This window comes from Olea europaea, unplaced genomic scaffold, assembly GCF_002742605.1.
Source record: "Olea europaea var. sylvestris unplaced genomic scaffold, O_europaea_v1 scaffold2039, whole genome shotgun sequence".
Classification (NCBI taxonomy): Eukaryota; Viridiplantae; Streptophyta; class Magnoliopsida; order Lamiales; family Oleaceae; genus Olea; species Olea europaea.
The window spans coordinates 102,836-115,422 of NW_019238293.1; positions in this window are offsets into that span (position 1 = coordinate 102,836).

Here is a 12,587-nt window from a genome sequence, read left to right on the forward strand (position 1 = left end):
ATATTGTATATTTTGTAGCACAAGAGAGTAAAAACTCGATAACTAATATAATGAAAGAGAGTTGAGACTTGAGAGAGTTGAAGTAGTGATTGAGTAATTGATATGAAAAAAAAGGGGAATTAAGGAGTATTTGTAATAGAAGGGAAAAAAAAAAAAAAAAATACAGTGACCGTTTGGTCACTGAAATTTTTTCAGTAACCAAATGGTTACTGAAAAAGTGACCAAAACGGTCACTTTTTTTAAAAAGTGACCGTTTTGGTCACTATAAATAACGAGCCACGAGCCAGCTCGTGGCTTGTTAAGACAAGCTGAACGGGCTCGGCTCGCCTCCCGGCGAGGCCCGTTCGGCTCACGCTCGGGGTCGTGATTTTACGAGCCCGAGCTGCCCACAAGCCCTATTTCAACGAGTCAAGCAGATGAGCGGCTCGACCCTTTTGACATCCCTAGTATCGGTGTAAATGAATATATTTCTTTAGTATAATAGTTATAATTCAGTTCGCTTAATTTTTTGAGATTATGCTTTATTTCATTATCTCTTGTTGAAGATTTTAACATTTGAATTTTACAGGATGGAGTACCATTTGGATGCTGAGTTGAGATGAATGGCGAGAAAAGTTATTTGGAATAGTAGCTTTGATAGTTTTACTACGGTATTAGAGATGCTTGATGATCATCGTGCAAATATGCTATGGAAGTCAATTTGTGGCCCCTATGTCAGTTGAGAGAGGTGCAATACTTTGGACAAAACATTGATGTACTACTATACAAGCTGCTTAGCCCAGTTAACTGCGATGCCCTCCACTTCGACCTCGAGAGCAAGGTCAACAGTTTCTTTATGTTTGAATTTGTCCTAACAACTGGACTGGAGATTACGAGCAATGAAGCAGCTTGCAACGATACTAAAAGAAGTAATAGGTTGTACGACATGTATTTTCAAGAACAAGGGATGGTGCTTCTACTGTAGTTGATTTGCGCAATCAGGGAATGCAACAAGATGTTGGACGGGTTGAAGTTGGGACAGGTCTATATCCTTGAGAGCACGGTGAAGTGTCATCATAAAAAGATCGTGATCGACCTTTTTTATTTGGAAGTTGTTTACTACATCGATGCCTTCAACAACTATCCATGTGCCCGGAGATGCTTTGAGGACACCGTACACGTCTTAACCCGATCACATTCGAAGCCCAGGTGGTCTTTGCGTAAGTATGACACTTATGAATTGCCCCTAGCAGTGCAAGTAAATATTTTGATTAAAATATTTTAATATTAAATTTAATATAATAGTTGTATGTGTTGCAGATCTAGGTATATGAGACTGTCTCTCTCTTGGGTACCTGATTTATAAGGTGAGTAGAGATATTTTGTACTTGGATGCATCGTTGACGAGCATCATGAGCAGACGTTTGTCCATCGGACAAACAGTTATAAGCTCTCATCGACGTCCCTCAGGTGAATATTATACATTTGCGATTTATATTATATGTCATTTCAAAATCTCAGCACGTGATAACTAACTAGTTTAAATGTCAATATGTCAGTTTGAAATCCTAACTCAGTTGATGCCATCAACGGAGGAGGAGGCTAGAGGTTTTGTACGTGAATTAGCCATTTTCCATACTCAGGACGACCAAATATCCAATTCTATCATGGATCGAGATCGGGTATGTGATTACTGTTTCATATGAGTTAGCCTATTTTATGAGTTAGCCTATTTCATATGAGTTGTTATTTATGTAGGAGCACGGTCTAGTTGATTAACATCACCTTCCCCGATGGGATCGCCCCCGTCGAGGAGATCTTCTTATCCCCATTTAGACACCTCTCTCGTAGATCTCCTGCATAGAGTCAAAGTTATTATTTGAATGATATCTATGCCCGTCTGGCTGATTTATGGCGGAGGAGATGGGCATGCTACGAGAGGAGGTGGATGCACTAGGAGGCCATTTAGTAGATGAATGTGTAATGGTATCGCTATTATATGAACAATATTTACAATTATTTCATAATTAAATATATAATATTTATTTATTTTTTTACGATAATTTACAATTGTTTCACAATTAAATATGTAATATTTATATTTTTTTACATTATTTGCAATTGTTTCATAATTAAATAAACAACTAAATATATAATATTTATGGATCGTAATTGAAATTATACAAATCGTACGCTAACTTATTCCTCCAATTTTATATCCAGGACTAGTTGATTCCATCAACCTTAAGTGTTATACAAAAAAACCAATATACTTTATTGTGAATATGTCACAATCGTCCCTGCAATTAAATAATAATATGTTAGTACGGTACCGTGTAGTTAAAAACTATGTTTTAAATGTAAAAAGTTATAAATACTTACAATCTCGACTGTCTCGTCTTCATCGTATCCCGCACGATGGTTAGTTTGTCCTGCCTTGCTTGTATAGCCATCAAAGGAACGATTACAGCCATCGGTTCCAGATTAAGCTTGAGCTAACCCTGTGTTAGACCCGATTGATCAGAGTTGTATACATATATAGTGGAATCAGCAAAGACGATCTCCATTATAAAACTGTGATGATTCACGATCACTGGAATGTACATATACGTACAACTTTTCCATGACTTTTCCCGACACTCGATCCCATCCCTATGACCTACTCAAGCATATATTCGAGGTACCGTATACTCATTGCTTGTAAGTTAAAATAATTGATACTCTGGTAACGACACGTAGAAACTCGATGCTCAATATGACTCGGCCATGATTGTCAAATGATCTAGGATATCTTTTAGCCTAATCTCGCAACAAGTCCATAGCCAAATCGATGTGTTACATCAGGAAACACCAATAAAAAATGAGTTATTTCACTTAATAAACAAAATAATTATGTATGCATAATAAAAACAATATGACTAGTTCGCTTACATCGTTGGCGAACCAAGCTACGAAAGTGGTGCTATCATGATATCACTTATAAGCATCCAAAATCGTCCTTTTTAAGTTATTGTGTGGCTAACTCTGTAAAAAGAAACATGAAAAATGTTAAAAGAAACTTTTCGTTAGATGTTATTTTATACCTACGTGGATGTCCAGGACCGGGGGGTTCAACTGCGAGTGGCAACAAATTATTTAAGTGGGAGAATATGGTTGGGAACTTCTCATTCGACTTTATTCGATAGAGTACTTCCTATTTCAATCATGAACTTATTATACTCTTAATATTGTAAGCTTCAACCGCTTTTTCGAACAATGAAACGATGTCTTTGTCCCTAAATCTAGTCTTTAGGTTGCTTTGTATATGGTACATGTAATACTCATGATGTGCCTCAGAAAAAATTTCAACGATAACATTTACCATAGATGATCCCCGATCAGTTACAAAGACAATGTTTTTGACCTCCCCAATTACTTCTCTCATCTTGTGAAGAATCAACGCATCGACGAATCATTATCGCTATCGACTATGTCGAATACAAGAGGGTAAATTTGTATGTTGGCATATTTGCATGTAGTAATAGTCAACTTGCCTTCATATCTGGCTTTCAGAGTTGTACCATCGACTAGAATTAGGGGTCACATAGCGTTTTAAAATCCCCGAATGCTTTTCCAAGAGACATAAAGCAAAACTTAAAGCAATTCTCGCTTTCTTCTCAATAAAAAATGCCTAGTTAGGATTAGTTGTCTCCATGTTATGACAATTTCTGACCAATTTAGCATAGCTCTCATCGACTAAACTTATAAATTTTTCAACGCGCATTATTTGACCTTTCGAGCCTTCTGGTAGCTCATAACCACTCTTACAATTGACAAATGTCATTAATGATGTGCAAAAGTTTGTAAAACTTCCATAGGTCTTGATACTTGTCCATTATCCACCGTCAAATAAACCATGTTCGAGCTTGTTTATGATCATTTTGACGAATCTCAAATTCCAAGTACGTTCCTTTATATACTTAAAACTACAAACAACTCATTCATGTCCATTTTCATTGCTCGCAAACGCCAATGACAACTGTGAACGATTCAGATAATCGTCAACAATGACTTGTTAGATTTTTTCACTTTGAATTCAAAGTTGTAATTCAATACAATTTGATGCATAACTTCTTGTAAATCTTTCTTTGTTTCAAACAATTGCTTAACATACAAATCATCATCATCATCAGGAACCACAGGCGAAGAGTTAGAGGATAGTTCACTCGATTTAGCCCTTGAGTTCCCACCCTGCTCATGTATCTGACGGGATAAAGTAATCAAATCATCGTTTGTAAATTCATTTTCATTCTTGCAGTTCTGAACTATCGAGGGAATTATGTGCGTAACAATGAGATCACGATAAGGAACAACTATTTCTAGAATAACCACATAATCCTCACGAACTATCTCCACTGTCCCAAAAATTATTGGCATTGTGATCCCCTCCACCAAATCTTCATGTCCACCTTTGACGATATCCTTCCTCACTAAAGTCACGTAAAGAGGAGTCGTGTGCATTTTGTTCAATTCAAATAGATAATCCACTTCAGTATCAAAAGCAATATTCATAGGTAGAATTGGAATGGATGAATGCTCATTGAATTGAAATCTCAGTTCCATATCGTACTAAGATGGATCAACATTTAGCTTATTTCATAAATCATGGTAAATTTTCGCACATGATGTACTCGATGTTATGAAAATTGGAACACTACCATGTATATCACTCGTCCATTTTCATACCCGTCAATCTTTTTCATCCAATTCGAATTTACTAAAGTAATAAATTGGGATTACAACTATATCTGCATGACGAAACAAAATTTTTAATTATAAGAAAAAAATTTGTTGAAAAATAGGTTCATTCACTAGGTAACAAAAATTTATTAAAAAAAGTTAGCCAACTGTTTAACAGTTGATAAATAGCTGACTATTTTTAATAGTTGGCTGGCTGTTAAGTTTGTCCGAAAATGTATTCATGAATTAAGTTTGAAAGAGTATACTTGCATATGATTTTTTTTTGTTTATGCCTAGAAAATTATAGATCTATTAGAAAATTTTATCTACATGTTAATTTATGTCGAAATAAGATTTTATCAATTAAAACGTATACTAATTTAACAAAAAACGAAATTAAATATACGTAAATATACTTAGCGATTCGAAGTGATTGATATAAAAAATATTTTCTTATTTAGCATCTAAATTTTTGAGATTTTGAGGTTAAAATAGATGAAAGATGACAGAGTTTTTATCTGTGTTGGAATAAACAGATAAGAAAAGTTAGCTAATTTTGAAATTTTAAGTAAGAAATATTTTATTTTCCTAGTTAACTAAATGGGTAGTATTATCTTTTTTTTTTTTTTTAAAACAATGTTTTGTAATTAAAACAATATTTTGTAATTGTATAACATAGTCGAGGGCATCTTTATTTTTTAACATCAGGAGGTCATTGTGAAATATTCAATTGTCGAAAATTAAAAGTATATATTAGATGATTTTACCAAGCTTTTTTCAAAAGTACCCCTCAAATTTTGTTTTGATATACGAAATAAAAACTGGGGTCTAGACCCTTCAATAATGCTACTGTGACAGGATTCTAAATAGGCTAAAATCCAGAATATTAAAAAATCAGACGTGACATGTTAACTTCCTTTCCTTTTCATTTCACAATAATGCTATTGTTGTTTGGAGAAAAGTAAGAATGAACGAGAAAAAGAGACAGCAACTCATATGCAATACAACAAATGAGCTTCTTCTCTCTCTACTTTTGCAGTCAATCGAATACCATCCCTAAAATGTATTCAGCGATGTATACCCACCATCTCTGACTTTAGGGGTTATTTCGACCAGTTTGGGAAATTTCGACAAATTTGCTTTATATAATGTGAAGACATTATGGCCCATAACATAACCAGAATAGTTACCTATTAGTTGAAGTACTTGATTTGATGACAGCCATCAAGTCTTGTGGCTGTTCTTTGTGTAGATTTCTAAGGTCTTACTGAACCAATAATAAACGAAAGCATGCTAAAATTATTTTTTGGTTTCGTTGTTCTCATTGTTTTATATAATGTTTTTACAGCAACTAACATGCGAACAGTTCATGTACAGCTAGAGTTGCAACTGCATGGAGTGAGAACTGAATTAGAAAGTGTCCTTTGGGATAAGAATGAACTAGAAGAACAGTTGTTTATGGCTATCAAAAAGCAGAAAATGATGGAGATGATGTTAGAAGAACTTGAAGGTGAACATGACGAGATGAATAAAATGATGTCAAATCTTTCTTCTTCACATGTCTGCATTTTGAGGGAAAGCGTGTCAAAGTTTACATCTTGGTATTTGTTATTTAGATGTGAGTATTTGTTATTTTTGTTGTTGTTCGAACCAGTCTACATGTTGTTTTGCCTATTTTGAAAGTAGAAACTCCAAATATTGTTTAAGCAATACAGCAATGTGTCCATCAAGATCTTTCATGGTCTTTTCATTTTTATTTGGAAAAGTAAAAGTAACTGAAAGAAGTCAGCATCCAAAAGGGTGAAAAGCATCGCCCTCTGTACTCTTAAAAAAATTACCAGACCTCCACATATATTAGTGAAATTTGCATAAATAGTAATGCATACTTGGTATAAAAGGCTCCGTTCAACAAGTTGCAAGACTACCCAAACTGCCACTAAAATGTATCTTAGGCTCCGTTTAGGTGAACGTAAGAATTGGTTTTTGATTGTGAAATTTGCATAATTAGTAATGCATACTAGTGTTTAAAAGTCCTGTTTGAAAGTTGCAACACTACCCAAAACTCTTCTCTCTCAAACGTAACGAACTCTAATTAAGTGAAGATGTGAATTGGTTTTTGATGGCACTAAAGCTCTTAGTTCACGAAAGATCTTGGGTAATGGTTGTGAAGTTGGGTCTCCGATCACCGGACACGGTGGGTTGTGCGTGGCGACAATTAAAAGCAAAATGTTATGTGGCGGCTAGAGTTGAAGTTACAACTTCTCTGCTATTTTGAGGATTTTTACTAGTAAAAGGTGAAGTGGGAGAGAAGGAAGCTTTTTCAATTAAAAGATGAATAGGGAGAAAAGGAGGCCTTTTCAACGAATGTGTGAAGTGGAGAGAGAGCAACTAATATTACTTCAATTATTGTATTATATTGAATGAAAAGGAAAGGAAGTCAACATGCCACGTCTGGTTTTTTAAAATTCTGGATTTTAGCCTATTTAGAACCCTGTCATAGTAGTATGCTCGTTAGACCGTTATAGTCTGGCGAATTTCACCATGTGGAGCCCATCATTGCCTGAGCTTGGGGCAATTTCAAACTTTTTGGTGACGCCTGTCTCAAGCATAAAAATATGTTGTATTACCTGTGTTTGGCAATTTGTTGTCAAACGACCTCCCGGGCAATGATATAACCTCGGTTTTATATTATCAATCGGCCTTGGCCATATGATTGAACTTATGTCGACACTACCATCAAGACAACCTAATCCAATTTTCTACGGACCATTAGAAGCAACCTATTTTAATAGTGTTGCTCATGGCCCGTCCCATTTACTTCGATGGCTAGGATATTCATTTGGAGCATAATACATTTTGTGTTAAGCCTCTTTTGGACCACTAAGTCAACCTACCCTAACTTACCATATATGGTCACTCCTTTTGGGTTATAACTCTCGGCTCTCTTCACGCCTCCAATATGGTTGTCTTTTTCTTCACTTCTCTCTGTGGGTTTTTCTCTATTAACTCTCGGCCTCTTTCTCTCAACCAATCTATGTGGTTTCTTGTGGACTCTATTGATCTCATCTTGGCCAACTCTTTGTGGGTATGAGTAGCAATCGTATGTGGGAATAAGAAAGGAGAGATTTGGGTGTGTCTCAATAGTGGTGGTGTTGACCTTTGTTGGAAACTGAGCTTGGTATCACTTGGGTATTGCTGGATTTTGGACTCACAACCTGCCTTTTTAGCCTATAATTGATACCATTTTTTAAAAAACTCATTTTTTCAACACTCATTTTCAATCACATATTCTCTTATGAAAAATTTTACACTCAGACCCAAAATTTTTTCTTACTTTTTAACTACACATTCTTCAACAAAATATTATTCCAAAAATATATTTTGGCCCAAAATGAGGCTCATATAGTGGCTTAAATTCATGTTATGACATTTCCCAAAAACGTAGGAGCTTCGTAACAAATTTCAACGGCAACAAAATTTTTTTCAGTGTTTGGGAGAACCAACCTAACAAATACACTTGCATTGCTTGCATTTAGTGAATAGAAATTAACTGTGTCTATTGTGTGTTCGGATAGGGATGATATGATGGACGAAAAGAGGAACCATGATTAAAGTAACTTCCAATCATCATTCTCTTGTACATACCCCCAGATTGTTATAGAACCCTTGAAACAAACTGCCATAGAGATTGGAACTAGAAGAAGAACCATAATCTTGTGTTCAGAGGTTGAACTTCAAAACAGGACTGGAGATTGTGATTACACAATACAACAAAGTTTGGAGTCAATAGAAGTCAAATGCAATAGGCTTGATATCCAGTCAATGGATATCTGCAGTAAATAAACTTCTTTTAGTATTAAGCAAACTTCAAACTTTAACATCAATGTAATAGTACCCTCATGGCTGTTCAAGGTTTACCTGTAATCCATCACATACTTGGACTTCCCCACCCTTCCAAGTTGAAGAATTCTCAATCTTCCATTCCTCTGGGCAAACCGAATGGAAAAAAAAATAAAAAGATTAACTTCCCAAACATCGTGTCAGCAAACTCACTTAAGCTTGAAGAACCGAATATTGATGCTCGAATAGTCTATATGGTCTTAGGAAATGGATAAAATGCTTATATATAAGGTGTAGATTATCCTTGATGAGGTTGCTGTTCCAATTCAGCCATAAACACCCTTTAATGACTTCACTATCCAGTTGAATAACTATTTATCCAACCCCCATTAGGGGTTGAAGTTCCAATCCTATTCTGGTTTCACATCATTGTAAGCTGGCATGCTAACTGAGAAAATCTGGAATCCTCTAAAATGAAGTCGAAATCATAATATTTTTTTATTTTTTTACTTTTTTAAGAAAAGGGATTACCTCCAAAGTTAATTGAAAATTCTTCACCGAGCTTTTGATTTTAAGACCCGCCCTTCCTCTGTCTCTAAAATCGAACTTGTACTGTTTCAAAATCTATGATAGCATAATCCAATAAAACAAGAAGAACTTGAAGTGCACATACCCTCATATTCACATGCAATGTGAGATTATCAAACTAAATCATTACTTTGTCCTTACTATAACTTACCTTACTATATTGAGGAACCCTTGAAAATAGTTGATGTACCTTATCCTTCTTCTTCTCCCATTCTGTAGGCAGTCCATTTGATGAGGACATCGGACGTTTACTTTTTTTATTTTCTAGTTAAGCTTTCTTTATTTTCTTGGACTATTATTTAAAAAATTTGGACTTGTATGGGCTGAGGCCCAATCTCGTTAGGGTTTGCTCTACTATTTAAACATACTTTGCTTTGTAATTTTTAGTTGATGAATGAATAATTATTTTGGTGGCTTATGGCACATCCCTCTCCTTCTTCTGCCTTCTTCTGTTGAATTCTTCTTCCCGTTTACCCCACGTGACTAGGCCTATCATTTGTATCTTTGCTTTTTATTTTATTCGCATTAGTATTATTAGCTTGCTAAGATTGGACCTTACGTAATCTCATTTTTAACAAACACAAAAAAAATATATAATAATTGAATTTCAGATTGCTACTCTACTGTTGTCACTCGTTGTTTATTGATCTCTATAGCACCTCACTTAGCTAGTATTACCGTGTATGTAATTGCGTAGTGGTCGTGTTCTACTTCTAGTGCTAGTACCCTTGCCATGGACCCTTCCCAAATTGAAGCCCTCACCCGACAGTTGGCACAATTACAACATCAATTAACGGCTGTCCAAATTGAGGTAGCCGCTACTCGTGAGGAGAATAGAGCCCTAATCGCGAGGTTAAACACTCTTGATCCAACCCCATATTCAACTGAGGTTGAAAACTCTGAAGCTTCCATTAATAGACCTCATCGTTGTCCACAAGGTGGTCGAAACCACGCCAGACATGATCGTAGGGAGGGAAATCAAGCTCGTGGACGAGAGCGGGAATATCACCGTCATGGTACACTATCTTCCCTTCACCACGAGGAGCGTCTCTTTCGAAATATTAAGTTAGACACCCCTACATTTGATTGTTGTCTAGATCATAGTGTATTCGATCAATGGGTTAGGGATATGGATCGCTTCTTTGCCTGGTATGGGGTCCCAAAAGATCGGAGGGTACAATTTGCCAATTTAAAATTAATTGGCACTGCTCAACTCTTTTGGAAAAGTGTTGAGGACCTTCTGGAGAGGCGTCATGCTCCCCCTGTTGGGAGCTGGGATGAAATGAAGCGTCGCCTTCAGGAAAAATATTTACCTCAATCCTACAGGGGCAACTTGTTAGACCAATGGAACGCACTAACAGAAGGCAATCGACCTGTGATCGAATACGTTGCTCAATTTGATGATTTTCGAATGAGATTTCAAGTCGTTGAGGATGAGGTCATGACCTTGAGTAGGTTTAGGCAAGGCCTAAGGGATGATCTTAGACTTGAGCTTGTCCTTAGAGGCGTCACCACTCTTGAACACGCCTACTCTTTCTTTCGAGATTACGAGTTAGTGACTAGGACACCGTATAGAAATCCTAGTGACCCCCGCACTGCAACCTCTTCTGTATCCACTCCATCCCCTAAATCTATTCTAGGATCTCCTCCTTCTAATACTACCCCCACATCGGATAGCAAAGGTAGAGGTTCTGAGATTTCAAGAACGTCCTCCTGTTTGCAATGCTTTAACTGTAAGGATTTTGGTCACATTTCTTCTAAGTGTCCTAGCCGAGCCCTAGTTATGGAAGAGCATGAAGGTAGAGTCGATGAACCACTAGAGGACCATGTTTATGAGCCTAAGTTAGAAGAGTTTGATGACTTGGAGGATAGTGAAGATACCTTCTTAGGTTATATTCAGGCTAGTCCCCTTATTCCACATACGTCTAGAGTCGGTGTCATCCGTTGCACTCTTACCCAGCCTAGGGATGCCGATGATTGGCATCATCATGCCATCTTCCACACTTACATCAAGATTAATAATAAGGGTTGTAAAGTTATCGTGGATAGTGACAGCCACATTAATGCGATTTCGATGGCTACTATATCCCGTCTAGGGTTGAAGCCAGTTCCTCACCCTCAACCATACAACATCTCTTGGGTTGATACCTCTTCTATAGCTATTAAGGTGCGTTGTTTAGTTCCTATCCAGTTCCTGGAGTATAAGGACCATATATGGTGTGACGTCATTTCAATGGATGTCGGGCACATCATCTTGGGACGACCTTGGTTATTTGACCTAGATGTAACCATCTATGGTCGATCCAATTCCTGCTCCTTCGTGTTTAATGGAAAGAAGATTCACTTTAACCCACTGCCCCAAAGCCTGTTAGCTCATTGGAAACGAAGAAGAGTGTGGAACGAAAGTGATTGCATATCATTAGTCCTACGGAGTTTGAGCGTACACTTGTTGGTGACTCAATTGTGTTCGCCATGGTAGTCATGGAGGTTTCATCTAACTCCACAATCGTGGCCATGTTGTTCTTTAATGAGATTGTTAAATTGTATGGACTTCCTAAGACCATTGTGTCCGATAGAAATGTTCGTTTCACTAGCCATTTTTAGAGGACTTTGTGGCAAAAGATGGGTACCAAATTGAAATTTTCTACGGCCTACCACCCTCGGACGGACGGTCAAACTGAAGTAGTTACTCGAAGTCTTGGTAACCTATTACGTTGTCTGGTTCGAAAAAATCTTCGAAATTGGAATTTGATCCTTCCAGTAGCTCATATTGCGTATAATAGCTCCATATATCGTTCATTAGGTATGAGTCCATTTGAAGCCGTTCATGGATACAAGCCTAGGAAACCGTTAGATCTCATCCCTATGTCCCCACATGCTAGAGTGTCAGTGTCAGCCGAAGTATTTGCACAACATCTTCGTGATTTGCATATTGAGATCAATAAACAACTTGAAGCTAGTAATGCAAAATATAAACTCCAAGTTGATTTGCATTAATGACATATTGAGTTTAACGTTGGGGATTACGTTATGGTCCGCATTAGGCCAGAGCGGCGTCTACATGGAGCCGCCTCCAAATTGCAAGCTCGTAGTGCTGGTCCTTTTAAAATTTTAAAGCAAGTTGGTCCAAATGCCTATGTTGTTGACATTCCCCCATATCTTGGTTACCACTCTACTTTCAATGTTTAGGACCTAGTAGCTTATAAAGGACATTTCATTCCCTCAGATGATCCTTTGTTACTTCCTTTTGTAGACCTTAATCCCGACTATTTGGCCACTTCTAACCCACTACCACCTCTCAAAGCACACACAAATAAAATTGATGCTATTTTAGATGAAGAAACTGTGTTTACTAATGATGGAGAGGTTCAACGCTTTCTCGTTCGTTGGGTTGGTCGACCAGATTCTGATTGTACATGGATCTCCAGAGAGACACTACAGCAATTAGATCCAAATTTATT